This window comes from Triticum aestivum, chromosome 6A (genome assembly GCF_018294505.1).
Source record: "Triticum aestivum cultivar Chinese Spring chromosome 6A, IWGSC CS RefSeq v2.1, whole genome shotgun sequence".
Lineage (NCBI taxonomy): Eukaryota > Viridiplantae > Streptophyta > Magnoliopsida > Poales > Poaceae > Triticum > Triticum aestivum.
The window spans coordinates 387,494,339-387,510,409 of record NC_057809.1 but is presented as its reverse complement, the minus strand read 5'-3'; positions in this window follow the sequence as shown (position 1 = coordinate 387,510,409).

Below are 16,071 nucleotides of genomic sequence, written 5' to 3'. Positions count from 1 at the left end.
CGGTATTAGAGAGGCTAGCACTGGTCGAAGGGTGAGAGTGCGTATAATCCATGGACTCAACATTAGTCATAAAGAACTCACATACTTATTGCAAAAATCTATTAGTTATCGAAACTAAGTACTACGTGCATGCTCCTAGGGGATAGATTGGAAGGAAAAGTCCATCGCTCGTCCCCGACCGCCACTCATAAGGAAGACAATCAATAAATAAATCATGCTCCGACTTCATCACATAACGGTTCACCATACGTTCATGCTACGGGAATCACAAACTTTAGAACAAGTATTTCTCAAATTCACAACTAATCAACTAGCATGACTCTAATATCACCATCTTCATATCTCAAAACAATTATCAAGTATCAAACTTCTCATAGTATTCGATGCACTTTATATCATAGTTTTTATTATGCCCATCTTGGATGTTCATCATATTAGGACTAATTTGAGAAAAGTGGACCCCTCAAAATGCTAAGGACAAAAGGATTGGATCAAGCTCAAAGCTGAAGACTCTACATTTTCTATTTTAGTGATCCAAGATCACATTGAGTCTATAGGAAAAGCCAATACTATCAAGGAGGGATGAGGTGTTACTTAATGAGGCTCTTGCTCAAAATGCTTAGTGGTATGCTCCAAAGCCCTCAACTACTTTCTCACATCCTCATATGACCTAAACCAAAAGTCAAACTCGGCCCACCGATTCTTTCTATCCGGTGCCACCGAGTTCAGATGTCATAGCCACTGCGACAAACCATAGGCAAATCGGTCTCACCGATATGGATCTCGGTCTCACCAAGATAGGATTGTAATCTCTCTGTTTCCCTTTGTAATGTTTCGGTCTCACCGAGATGAGCGATTGGTCCCACCGAGATTACAATGTAAACTCTCTATTTCCCTTTTGTAACATTTCGGTCTCACCAAAATGAGCAAATCGGTCCCACCAAGTTTACCTGACCAACTCTCTGGTTATCTTATTACCAAAATCGGTCTCACCGAGTTTGTGTAATCGGTCTCACCGAGATTACGTTATGCCCTAACCCTAACCACATCGGTCCTACCGAGTTGCATGTCGGTCCCATCGAAAATCCTAACAGTCACTAGATTTGCTGAATAACTTCGACCGAGTTTATCAATTCGGTCCCACCGAGTTTGGCAAGTTGTGTTTAACGGTTAGATTTTGTGTGGAGGCTATAAATACCCCTCCACCTCCTCTTCATTCGTGGAGAGAGCCATCAGAACGAACCTACACTTCCAACGTACATTTTCTGAGAGAGAACCACCTACACTTGTGTTGAGGCCAAGATATTCCATTCCTACCATATGAATCTTGATATCTAGCCTTCCCCAAGTTGCTTTCCACTCAAATCTTATTTCCACCAAATCCAAAACCTGTGAGAGAGAGTTGAGTGTTGGGGAGACTATCATTTGAAGCACAAGAGCAAGGAGTTCATCATCAACACACCATTTGGTACTTCTTGGAGAGTGGTGTCTCCTAGATTGGCTAGGTGTCACTTGGGAGCCTCCGACAAGATTGTGTAGTTGAACCAAGGAGTTTGTAAGGGCAAGGAGATCGCCTAATTCGTGAAGATCTACCGCTAGTGAGTCAAGTCCTTCGTGGGCGACGGCCATGGTGGGATAGACAAGGTTGCTTCTTCGTGGACCCTTCATGGGTGGAGCCCTCCGTTGACTTGCGCAACCTTTACCCTTCATGGGTTGAAGTCTCCATCAATGTGGATGTACGATAGCACCGCCTATCGGAACCACGACAAAAACATTCGTGTCTACAATTGCATTTGATTCCTCCAAACCCTTCCCTTTACTTTCTTGCAAGTTGCATACTTTACTTTCCGCTGCTCATATACTCTTTGCATGCTTTCTTGAATTGTGTTAAGATTGCTTGACTTGTTATAAGTTGCTAAAATCTGCCAGGAACTAAAATTGGGAAAAGGCTAGATTTTTATTTGGTCAAGTAGTCTAATCACCCCCCCCTCTAAACATACTTTCGATACTACAAGTGGTATCAGAGCTTTGGTCTCCATTTGCTTTGATTTCCATAGCTTTTGGTGGTCATAGCCTTGGATTCACAACCTAGGAGAGTATGGCGTCTAGCGAGGGAAATTACCACTGTAGAGGTCCCTACTTTGATGGTACTAATTTTGCTAGTTTGAAGCGTATGATGAAAATGCATATTCTTGGACATAACCCCGCCGTTTGGGCTATTGTGTGTATTGGCTTGCAAGGTGAATTCTTTGATGGGAGAGAACCGAACCGTGAAGCTACTGTGGAAGAGTTGAAGATGCTGCAATATAATGCTCAAGCTTGTGATATTCTCTTCAACGGATTGTGCCCCGAAGACTTCAACAAAATCAGTCGTCTTGAGAATGCAAAGGAAATTTGGGATACTTTGATTGATATGCAGGAAGGTACCGACTCTGTCAAGGAATCCAAATTGGATGTGCTTCAAAGTCAACTTGACAAGTTCAAAATGAAGGATGGTGAAGGTGTCGCTGAAATGTACTCTAGGCTTGCTCTCATCACAAATGAGATTGCTGGATTAGGAAGTGAAGAGATGACTGATAGATTCATCATCAAGAATATCATAAGAGCCTTGGATGGAAAATATGATACCGTATGCACATTGATCCAAATGATGCCCAATTACAAGGATCTCAAGCCAACATAAGTCATTGGAAGAATTGTTGCTCATGAGATGTCACTCAAGGATAAGGAGGAGCTCCATAACAAGATAAGTGGTGCTTACAAAGCCTCATGTGAAGCTCCCACATCATCAAGTGAGAAACAAACCTTCAATTAAGAATCGAGCCTAATGGTGAAGAACTTCAACAAGTTCTACAAGAGTAGAAGCAAAGAGAGAAGTTCCAAGTCAAGGTCCTATAATGACAAAAGATCTTCTAGTCGAGAGCGTAATTGCTACAATTGTGGAAGACCCGGACACTATTCCAATGAGTGTACGGCACCCTACAAGAGAAGAGAAGATTCTCCAAAAAGAAGAAGTAAAAGAGAAGAGTCACCATCAAGAGAGAGAAGGAGTAGAGATGATCATTATGAACGAAGACCCTCCCGGAGAAGTAAGGATTCGGAAAGGAAGGACAAATCATCAAGGAGCTACACAAAACGAAGACATCAAGCTCATGTTGGTGAATGGGTATTCGGCTCCAACTCCGACAATCACTCCGAGAGAAGCTATCACTCCGACTCTGAATATACTCAAGATGAAGGTGTTGCCGGTCTAGCACTTGTGTCATCCAACTCCTACGACATATTTGATTCACCAAATGAAGGAATTGGAAGATGCTTCATGGCTAAAGGACCAAAGGTATCACACCCCGAGTATGTTGATTTCAATAGTGATGAAGATGACTTGTTAGGTGATGATGATTTACTTGTTGACAACTCTAGTGATGGATACTATGATGAAACGTCAATTAATCATGCTAATCAAGATGAAATGAATGACAATGATAAGGAGAAGATTGAGTCTCTAACTAAAGAACTAAACACTCTTAAGTTAGCTCATGGAACTATCTTAGGAGATCATCGAGAACTTTTAAGGACTCATGAGAAGTTACGTTTTGAGAAGCTCAATCTTGAGCAAGAGCATGAGTTCTTAAAGGCAATCAATGATGATCTTCGCAAGAAAAGTTCTTACATTGCCAAGCGTTTACTCTTATCCACTTACATGCCTCAAGTCAAGTCTAGTAACAAGAACAAGAAAGATTCTTCCTCTAGTAGTAACAATAATCATGCTAAATCCAATGTTGTTGCTTCTAGTAGTTCTCTTGATTCCACTAATGATTCTCTTAGCCAAGTTACACTTGAGCAAGAAAATAGCTTATTGAAGGGAATTATAAAGGTGTTTACAAGAGCCTTGCCGGGAGTAAGCAATTCGAGGAAATTGTACGCAAGCAAGGAAGGCGCCGGAAGAACCAAGGTGTTGGTTTTGAACGAAAGTTCAATGCCAATGGAGTTGAGTGGGAAGAAGAGCAATAACCCAAGATGAAGTTTGTTCCTCAACAAGAGAAGTATGATCCTACTTCTTTCAAAGGGACACAAGCTCAAGATGATCTTCCACCACAAGACCACAAGCAAAAAGGCAAGGATAAGCTTCAAGAGGAAATTGATGCATTTGAAGAAGCACCTAAGGCCTTGGTCAAGTGGGTTCCCAAGACTACATCAAGTTCTACTTCATCAAGTACAACTACAACTCTGAGGATTCCCATCAAGATGGTGTGGATCCAAAAGAATAAGAATTAGAGAGTTCTTGAGGGTGACTCTGCCAACATACTTCACTCTTATCATTTTGGCAAGAACAAGTGCAATCAACTTCCACATCTTGCACTAGTTCAAGGAGTCACAAACCCTCTTGTTGGTAAGACAAGGGACAAGGTAACCAAATGCTTTCATAGACATCATCTTGTGTATGCATCACTCTATGTCTATGGATATCCTTGTTTGTTCCTTGTGGGACTAACCCGTGTAGGTATTGAAAGTGCAACTCACTCCAAAGGATAGCTCCAAATGATCTACATCAACATTGAGCATCCACATCTTTAACACCTACATGAAGTCATCATCGACAAAACCCAAGGTTAGTTCATCCCTCTTAGGGGGGATCTCACATCTAGGGGGAGATTTACTCTAAGAATTAAGCTGAAGCAACTCTAAAGGTGTGAGCACATCAATGCTTTATGTAAAAGTGGTAACCCCACTTGTGCTTAAACGATGAGTATGACCTATGATCAAATGTTCTCATTTGACTCCTAAGTCAATATACTCATATATAGATGACCTAGTCATCACCAATTGCTTGATAGATGCTAGAATTGGTTGTGCATGCTTTGCCACATATTTCATTTGTCATTTTATTGTGTGAGCATGTTGGTTGAATAATTTACTCATTCGAGGACATCCACTTGTTGTTTTGATTGATTGGTTTCCTTTTCTTTTGCCAAGTGGATGGACAAGAATGCCTAAGAACCTTCTCTAGCTATCTATGCTTTTCTCATCTCAAACTTATTCATGCTACATCACAAAGTTTGATCAAGTCGGATTCGAACCACTCTGTGTGAGGAGCACTGGGAGTCCCCGATTCGTCATAGACTTAAACTTCCAAAACTTCTTTGTGCGTTTCGGTCTGACCGATTCATCCATTTTGGTCATACCGAGATCACTAAGTCGATCTAGGTTTTCAATCTCGGTGCAACCGATTTGAACTTTTTGGTCTCAATGAGTTGCTGTAACTGCTTACAGTTATGCATCTCGGTGCCACCGAGTTGTTCCACTCGGTCACACCGACACGGTCAGGCTATATATATCCCCGGGCCAAAATTTGGAAAATTTTCCAAACCTCTTCGCCTGCGCTCAGCCTGCTCTGCCTCTCTGGGTCTCCAGATCGTCCTCCTTGTTGCCAGCTGCCTCCAGTCGCTGGTCTCCGCCGCCGTCAACGGGATCGTCTCTGTCGTTGCCGTTGTAGCAAGTCCATCGCTGCACTAGGGTATGGACTTGATCTTTGTGCTGTTCTCACTTTGATTCCCCAGCACATTGTTTTGCCATGTGTCTTGCCACGATTGAGATCACTCTATCCAATGAAATCACTCCGTAGATTAGTTGTAGATTGAAAATTTAGGGTTAGGTTTCCGCCAAAACCATCTCGGACCAACCGAGTTGTTGAAATCGGTTCCATCGATTTGGCTAAGGCCATTGCACATGTGATTCTCGGTCTGACCGAGACTTGCAAATCGGTGTGAAAGAGTTCAAGTCTTTGTGAAACCCTAGCAGTCTCGGTGCCACCGAACTGTGACTCGGTCTGACTGAGTTCACTAGTTTAGGTTCCAACAGCTGCTTCGGTATCACCGAGATTTCAAATCGGTAGATCCGAAATGCTTTCTGTGGAAAACTAAAACTAAGTTTTTGACTCATTCTTTTGAAAAAACCTCTGCACTTTGTGATGCTCATCCAATCTACCTCATCTATAATCTATTCACAGGGTCTGCTGTCAGTGTTTGCATCATGTCAGATCAGAGTGATAATCAGAACAAGTCTGAGGAGCAAGTTCACATGAGTGAGGGCACTAGTCCCTCTAGCAGCTATGATGAAGGTAGCAGGAGCACTCCAAGCAACTTGCCAAAGGCTGCCACAAGGGCCAAAAAGAAGAGAACCTCAGATTCTGAGGATGAGGACTATGTGGCTGCTGAGGAAGAGGCCACATCAAAGAAGAAAGTGCTGAAAAAGAAATATAGCATAGTTGCTGCCACTAAGCCAGGTCTGAACACCAAGAAGCCAGTAGGAAGACATCCCATGTCTAAGCCAAGGAAAGTTGCCACAGGAGAGACAATGGTGTTCACTCTTGAACCCAAGGAAGCTGGAGATGGTAACAAGAGGAAAGAGAGGGTCAAGAAGACCACTGCCAAAGTTCTTGGCAAGTCCTCAATGATGTGAGACTCTGAAGAAGAGGAAGAGGAAGAGGATGTTGCACCAGCGCCTAAGGCACAAAAGCTTATGGGAGATGCCATAAGATCAGGGGCTGCTCCATCTAAGCCCAAAGAAGCTCCCAAGACAGCTGCTCCAAAACCCAAAACTGCACCCAAGAGGAGCACTAGGAACATCCCAGCAGCAGAGAAGAATAAGGCCCTGGTGCCTGAAGCTGCTATGGAAGAAGAAGATGATGAGTCACATGTCTTGAGGAAGTTGAAGCCAAAAATTCCAGATCATAATGATGCCCATCCAGTAGCTGAGAACATGAAGATCAAGAAGGACTCAGGATTGAGACTATGGAGAGAGTCTGATCCATATGCCACCAGGAGAAGGACTGTTGTGGACTATAGATTTCACACCAAGGAACAACAGGACTTCTATGCGACAATTCTGCTTGACAAGAAGCCCATAGTGTGTGACATGAGATGGGTCAACTGGGAGTACATCAAGGAGAATGAAGAGCACTATCCTGGAGTCTATGATAGTTTCAAGGCTTGTGGAGTTGATAAGTTTGTGGCTCAGAAGCTCACAAAATGGAATGATGAGCTTATTATGCAGTTCTACTCCACAGCTCACTTCTACCCAGATGGAAAGATTGTCTGGATGTCTGAAGGTACTAGGTACTAGTCAACTGTTGAAGAATGGGCCATTTGTATCAATGCTCCTAAGGAGAGTGAATATGACATGGATGTCTATGCCAAGAAGAAGAAGGATCACAACTCAATGGCTAGCATGTACAAGGAGATTCCTGATGCAGATCTTGAGACTCACCAGTTTGGATCTGTGAAACACTTGCTATCAGGCTTGCCTACAATCAACTGGATCCTCAGGCACACTCTTCTTCCCAAGTCAGGTGATCACACAATGATCAAAGGTCACTCCATCAACTTGCTGCACATTTTTGATGTTCCACAGAAGTTCAAGGTCATGAGCCTAATTGTGGAAACCATAAAGAGGACAGCTGCAGATCAGAAGAGGAGTTATGGGTAGGCCCCACATATTCAAGAGCTGATCAACTCCAAGATGGGCACTGGCACATATCTCTTGTACAAGGAGCACCTGCCCATCTACCCAGACTTTGAGGACAACACTGTAGTCATGGATGAAAATGAACCATCTTCTGTGCAAGCACAAGCAAAGAGGGAGAAGGCAAAGTCTGAAAAGGCTGCAAAGATGCCAACCATGGATGATGCATCTCAGTATCTTTTGAAGAGCAAGCAAGATCAGCTTGGCTACTTGATTGCCTCCACTCTGAGGATTGAGAAGGGACTGGCCACCCAGACTCAAAACCAGGAGAGCTTGGAGAGGATCATGGAGTAGAAGTTCTATGATTTAGATGTGAAGGTCACTGAGATACAGTCAGTTGTTGAGCAACTTCAGGAGGAAGTGCAGGAGAAGAAGGGCAAGACTACTACTAATGCTTTTGCTAGAGTGCCCAAAGGTCAGAGATCTGCTGCTATGCCTATTACAGACACCAGAGCAACTTCATCTGCACCAGCTACAGCTTCAGTGCCACCAGCTCCAGCACCCACTCCTCCAGCACCATCTACATCGACTGATGCTTTCGCTCTTTGAGTTCTGTCTACACCACCACCTGAAGACCAAGCCTGAGTGTCGATCTAGCACTATGCATTTTTATGAACTTTTTGGTAACTTGTTGCCAAAGGGGGAGAAAATGTATAGATCATAGGCTTCGAGAGAGAGTGTTTCTTTTATTCTATTTTGCATTTCTCTTTGGTGGTTGAACTTTGTTATTTGCTCATTTGAGATACTTTGTGCATGTGTGTGATACTTGGATGGTCATGTGTTTGATCATATGCTACTTTAATGCTTATTGGATGACATTATCCTTTATTTTCCTATATGATCATTCACTTTGCTTGGTGATGAGTGCATGTATTTTAATTATTATCATCTTGAGCGCTCCACCAAGTTGTATGTGACATGGAAGAGTAACCCATTATCCTAACTCTTTGTGCATTTGCAGTCCAAAGCAAATATTAAACTATGTACAAATTTAGGGGGGAGCTCTTGCTTTTCACATACTTCTCAAAGCGACAATGTTTTTCACTCTTATTATAATTTGTTGAAGCTTTGATCTATATGTTGTCATCACTTACCAAAAAGGGGGAGATTGAAAGTGCAACTATCCCTAGGTGGTTTTGGTAATTCCTAACAACATATAGCTCATTGAGCTAATACTATTTCAAGACTAATATTTTAGAAAGCTCAATGATTGGCATGGCATGGATGAGAAAAGTGGACCCCTCAAAATGCTAAGGACAAAAGGATTGGCTCAAGCTCAAAGCTCAAGACTCTACATTTTGTATTTTAGTGATCCAAGATCACATTGAGTCTATAGGAAAAGCCAATACTATCAAGGAGGGTTGAGGTGTTGCTTAATGAGGCTCTTGCTCAAAATGCTAAGTGATATGCTCCAAAGCCCTCAACTACTTTCTCACATCCTCATATGACCTAAACCAAAAGTCAAACTCAGGCCCACCGATTCTTTATATCCGGCGCCACCGAGTTTAGATGTCATAGCCACTGCCACAAACCCTAGGAAAATCAGTCTCACCGATAGGGATCTCGGTCTCACCGAGATGGGATTGTAATCTCTCTGTTTCCCTTCGTAACGTTTTGGTCTCACCGAGATGAGCGATCGGTCCCACAGAGATTGCAATGTAAACTCTATGTTTCCCTTTTGTAACATTTTGGTCTCACCGAAATGAGCAAATCGGTCCCACCAAGTTTACCTGACCAACTCTCTGGTTAGCTTATTACCAAAATCGGTCTCACCGAGTTTGTGTAATCGGTCTCACCGAGATCACGTTATGCCCTAACCCTAACCATATCGGTCCTACCGAGTTGCATGTCGGTCCCATCGAAAATCCTAACGGTCACTAGATTTGCTGAATCGGTCCGACCGAGTTTATCAATTTGGTCCCACCGAGTTTGGCAAGTTGTGTGTAACGGTTAGATTTTGTTTGGAGGCTATATATACGCCCACCTCCTTGATGTCTACTACACGACCTTCTTCTTATAGACGTTGTAGGGCCTCCAAGTGCAGAGGTTTGTAGGATAGTAGCAAATTTCCCTCAAGTGGATGACCTAAGGTTTATCAATCCGTAGGAGGCGTAGGATGAAGATGGTCCATCTCAAGCAACCTTGCTACCAAATAACAAAGAGTCTCTTGTGTCCCCAACACACCCAATACAATGGTAAATTGTATAGGTGCACTAGTTCGGCGAAGAGATGGTGATACAAGTGGTATATGGATGGTAGATATAGGTTTTTGTAATCTGAAAATATAAAAACAGCAAGGTAACTAATGATAAAAGTGAGCGTAAACAGTATGGCAATGATAGGAAACAAGGCCTACGGTTCATACTTTCACTAGTGTAAGTCCTCTCAATAATAATAACATAATTGGATCACATAACTATGCCTCAACATGCAACAAAGAGTCACTCCAAAGTCACTAATAGCAGAGAACAAACGAAGAGATTATGGTAGAGTACGAAACCACCTCAAAGTTATTTTTTCCGATCAATCTGTTGGGCTATTCCTATATGTGTCACAAACAGCCCTAGAGTTCGTACTAGAATAACACCTTAAGACACAAATCAACCAAAACCCTAATGTCACATAGATACTCCAATGTCACCTCAAGTATCCGTGGGTATGATTATACGATATGCATCACACAATATCTATTAAACCAAGACAGAGGACCTCAAAGAGTACCCCAAAGTTCCTACTAGAGAATCACGACAAAACGTGTGACAACCCCTATGCATAGGTTCATGGGCGGAACCCGCAAGTTGATCACCAAAACATACATCAAGTGAATCACGTGGTATCCCATTGTCACCACAGATACGCACGGCAAGACATACCTCAAGTGTTCTCAAATATTTAAAGACTCAATCTGATGAGATAACTCCAAAGGGGAAACTCAATTCATTACAAGAGAGAAGAGGGGGAGCAGAAACATAAGATCCAACTATAATAGCAAAGCTCGCGATACATCAAGATCGTGCCAAATCAAGAACACGAGAGAGAGAGAGAGAGATCAAACACATAGCTACTGATACATACCCTCAGCCTCGAGGGAGAACTACCCCCTCCTCATCATGGAGAGCACCGGGATGATGAAGATGGCCACCGGAGAGGGATTGCCCCCTCCGGCAGGGTGCCGGAACAGGTCTAGATTGGCTTTTGGTGGCTACGGAGGCTTCTGGCGGCGGAACTCCCGATCTATTGTGCTCCCTGATGTTTTTAGGGTATATGGAGATATATAGGCGGAAGAAGTACGTCAGGGGAGCCACGAGGGGGCCACGAGGGTGGAGGGCGTGCCCAGGGGGTGGGCGCGCCCCCTACCTCGTGGACTCCTCGAAGATTCCCTTATGTGGACTCCAAGTCTTCTGGGCTTCTTCTGATCCAAAAATAAGTTCCGTGAAGTTTCTGGTCAATTGGACTCCGTTTGATTTTCCTTTTTTGCGATATTCTAAAACAAGGAAAAAACAGAAACTAGCACTAGGCTCTAGGTTAATAGGTTAGTCCCAAAAATCATACAAAATAGCATATAAATGCGTATAAAACATCCAAGGTTGATAATATAATAGCATGGAACAATCAAAAATTATAGATACATTGGAGACGTATCAGCATCCCCAAGCTTAATCCATGCTCGTCCTCGAGTAGGTAAATGATAAAAACATAATTTTTGATGTGGAATGCTACCTAACATATTTCTCTAAGTAATTCTTCTTTATTGTGGGAAGAATATTTCAGATCCATAAGATCAAGATAAAAGTTTAATATTGACATAAAAATAATAATACTTCAAGCATACTAACAAAGCAATCATATCTTCTCAAAATAACATGGCCAAAGAAAGTTATCCCTACAAAATCATATAGTCTGTCTATGCTCCATCTTCACCACACAAAGTATTTAAATCATGCACAACCCCGATGACAAGCCAAGCAATTGTTTCATACTTTTGATGTTCTCAAACTTTTTCAATCTTCACGCAATATATGAGCGTGAGCCATGGACATATCACTATAGGTGGAATAGAATGGTGGTTGTGGAGAAGACAAAAAGGTAGAAGATAGTCTCACATCAACTACGCGTCTCAACAGGCTATGGAGATGCCCATCAATAGATATCAATGTGAGTGAGTAGGGATTGCCATGCAACGGATGCACTAGAGCTATAAGTGTATGAAAGCTCAAAAATAAACTAAGTGGGTGTGCATCCAACTTGCTCGCTCACGAAGAACTAGGGCATTTTGAGGAAGCCCATCATTGGAATATACAAGCCAAGTTCTATAATGAAAGATTCCCACTAGTATATGAAAGTGACAACATAGGAGACTCTCTATCATTTAGATCATGGTGCTACTTTGAAGCACAAGTGTGGTAAAAGGATAGTAGCATTGCCCCTTCTCTCTTTTTCTCTCATTTTTTATTTTCTTATTTGGGCCTTTTCTCTTTTTTATGGCCTCTGTTCTCCTTTTTTTATTTGGGCTTCTTTGGCCTCTTTTATTTATTTATTTTCGTCCGGAGTCTCATCCCGACTTGTGGGGGAATCATGGTCTCCATCATCCTTTCCTCACTGGGACAATGCTCTAATAATGAAGATCATCACACTTTTATTTACTTACAACTCAAGAATTACAACTCGATTCTTAGAACAAGATATGACTCTATATGAATGCCTCCAGCGGTGTACCGGGATGTGCAATGACTCATGAGGCACATGTATGAAAGAATTATGAAAGGTGGCTTTGCCACAAATACAATGTCAACTACATGATCATGCATAGCAATATGACAATGATGGAGCGTGTCATAATAAACGGAACGGTGGAAATTTGCATGGCAATATATCTCGGAATGGCTATGGAAATGCCATAATAGGTAGGTATGGTGGCTGTTTTGAGGAAGATATATGGTGGGTTTATGGTACCGGAGAAGTTGCGCGGTATTAGAGAGGCTAGCAATGGTGGAAGGGTGAGAGTGCGTATAATCCATGGACTCAACATTAGTCATAAAGAACTCACATAATTATTGCAAAAATTTATTAGGTATCGAAACAAAGTACAACACACATGCTCCTAGGGGGTAGATTGGTAGGAAAAGACCATCGCTCGTCCCCAACCGCCAGTCATAAGGAAGACAGACAATAAATAAATCATGCTCCGACTTCATCACATAACGGTTCACCATACGTGCATGCTACGGGAATCACAAACTTCAACACAAGTATTTCTCAAATTCACAACTACTCAACTAGCATGACTCTAATATTACCATCCTCATATCTCAAAACAATCAGCAAGTATCAAACTTCTCATAGTATTCAATGCACTTTATATGATAGTTTTTATTATATCCCTCTTGGATGGCCATCATATTAGGACTAAATTCATAACCAAAGAAAATTACCATGTTGTTCTAAATACTCTCAAAATAATATAAGTGAAGCATGAGAGTTCATCTATTTCTACAAAATAAGACCACCACCGTACTCTAAAATGATATAAGTGAAGCACTAGAGCAAATGACAAACTACTCCGAAAGATATAAGTGAAGATCAATGAGTAGTCGAACGATTATGCAACTATATGAAGACTCTATAACATTTAAGAATTTCAGATCTTGGTATTTTATTCAAACAGCAAGAAAAACAAAAAGAAATAAAATGACGCTCCAAGCAAAACACATATCGTGTGGTAAATAAAAATATAGCTCCAAGTAAAGTTACCGATGAACGAAGACGAAAGAGGGGATGCCTTCCGTGGCATCCCCAAGATTAGGATCTTGGTTGTCCTTGAATATTACCTTGGGATTCCTTGGGCATCCCCAAGCTTAGGCTCTTGCCTCTCCTTATTCCATAGTCCATCGAATCTTTACCCAAAACTTGGAAACTTCACAACACAAAACTTAACAGAAAACTCGTAAGCTCCGTTAGTATAAGAAAGCAAATCACCACTTCAATGTACTGTAATGAACTCATTATTTATTTATATAGGTGTTAAACCTAATGTATTACAACTTCTCTATGGTTTATAAACTCTTTTACTAGCCATAGTTTCATTAAAATAAGCAAACAACACACAAAAAACAGAATCTGTCAAAAACAGAACAGTCTGTAGTAATCTGGATCAAACGTATACTTATAGAACTCATAAAATTCTCAAATAAATTGCTGGACGTGAGGAATTTATCTATTAATCATATTCAAAAAGAATTAACTCAATATCACTCTCCAATAAAAACTGACAGCAATTCTCGTGAGCGCTAAAGTTTCTGTTTTTTACAGCATGATCGCAAAGACTTTCCCCAAGTCTTCCCAAAGGTTCTACTTGGCACAAACACTAATTAAAAGCATAAAAACTCAATCATAACAGAGGCTAGATAAATTATTTATTGCTAAACAGGAGCAAAACGCTAGGAACCAAAATAAAATTGGGTTGCCTCCCAACAAGCGCTATCGTTTAACGGCCCTAGCTAGGCATGATGATTTCAATGATGCTCATATAAAATATAAGAATTGTAAAATAAAGAGAGCATCTTGAAGAATATGACTAGCACATTTAAGTCTAACCCACTTCCTATGCATAGGGATTTTGTGAGCAAACAACTTGTGGGAACAAGAATCAACTTGCATAGGAAGGCAAAACAAGTATAGCTTTAAAACTTTAAGCACATAGAGAGGAAACTTGATATTATTGCAACTCCTACAAGCATATGTTCCTCCCTCATAATAATTTTCAGTAGCATCATGAATGAATTCAACAATATAACCAGCACCTAAATCATTCTTTTCATGATCTACAAGCATATAATTTTTATTACTCTCCACACAAGAAAAATTCTTCTCATGAATAATAGTGGGAGCAAACTCAACAAAATAATTATCATGTGAGGCATAATCCAATTGAAAACTAAAATCATGATGACAAGTTTCATGGATATCATTATTCTTTATAGCATACAAGTCATCACAATAATCATCATAGATAGCAACTTTGTTCTCATAATCAGTTGGAACCTCTTCCGAAATAGTGGATTCATCACAAAATAAAGTCATGAGTTCTCCAAATCCACTATCATCAATATAATAATCATAAATATGAGGCATGCTTTCATCATAATAAATTTCCTCATCAAAACTTGGGGGACAAAAAATATCATCTTCATCAAACATAGCTTCCCCAAGCTTGTGGCTTTGCATATCATTAGCATCATGGATATTCAAGGAGTTCATACTAACAACATTGCAATCATGCTCATCATTCAAAGATTTAGTGCCAAACATTTTAATGCATTCTTCTTCTAACACTTTGGCACAATTTTCCTTTCCATCATACTCATGAAAGATATTAAAAAGATGAAGCGTATGAGGCAAACTTAATTCCATTTTTTGTAATTTTCTTTTATAAACTAAACTAGTGATAAAGCAAGAAACTAAAAGACTCGATTGCAAGATCTAAAGATATACCTTCAAGCGCTAACCTCCCCGGCAACGGCGCCAGAAAAGAGATTGATGTCTACTACACAACCTTCTTCTTGTAGACGTTGTTGGGCCTACAAGTGCAAAGGTTTGTAGGACAGTAGCAAATTTCCCTCAAGTGGATGACCTAAGGTTTATCAATCCGTAGGAGGCGTAGGATGAAGATGGTCTCTCTCAAGCAACCATGCAACCAAATAACAAAGAGTCTCTTGTGTCCCCAACACACCCAATACAATGGTAAATTGTATAGGTGCCCTAGTTCGGCGAAGAGATGGTGATACAAGTGGTATATGGATGGTAGATATAGGTTTTTGTAATCTGAAAATATAAAAACAGCAAGGTAACTAATGATAAAAGTGAGTGTAAACAGTATGGCAATGATAGGAAACAAGGCCTACGGTTCATACTTTCACTAGTGTAAGTCCTCTCAACAGTAATAACATAATTGGATCGCATAACTATCCCTCAACATGGAACAAAGAGTCACTCCAAAGTCACTAATAGCGGAGAACAAACGAAGAGATTATGGTAGGGTACGAAACCACCTCAAAGTTATTCTTTTCAATCAATCCGTTTGGCTATTCCTATAAGTGTCACAAACAGCCCTAGAGTTCGTACTAGAATAACACCTTAAGACACAAATCAACCAAAACCCTAATGTCACCTAGATACTCCAATGTCACCTCAAGTATCCGTGGGTATGATTATACGATATGCATCACACAATCTCAGATTCATCTATTCAACCAACACAGAGGACCTCAAAGAGTGCCCCAAAGTTCCTACCGGAGAATCACGATGAAAACGTGTGCCAACCCCTATGCATAGGTACATGGGCGGAACCCGCAAGTTGATCACCAAAACATACATCAAGTGAATCACGTGGTATCCCATTGTCACCACAGATGTGCATGGCAAGACATACATCAAGTGGTCTCAAATCTTTAAAGCCTCAATCCGATGAGATAACTCCAAAGGGGAACTCAATTCATTACAAGAGAGAAGAGGGGGAGGATAAACATAAGATCCAACTATAATAGCAAAGCT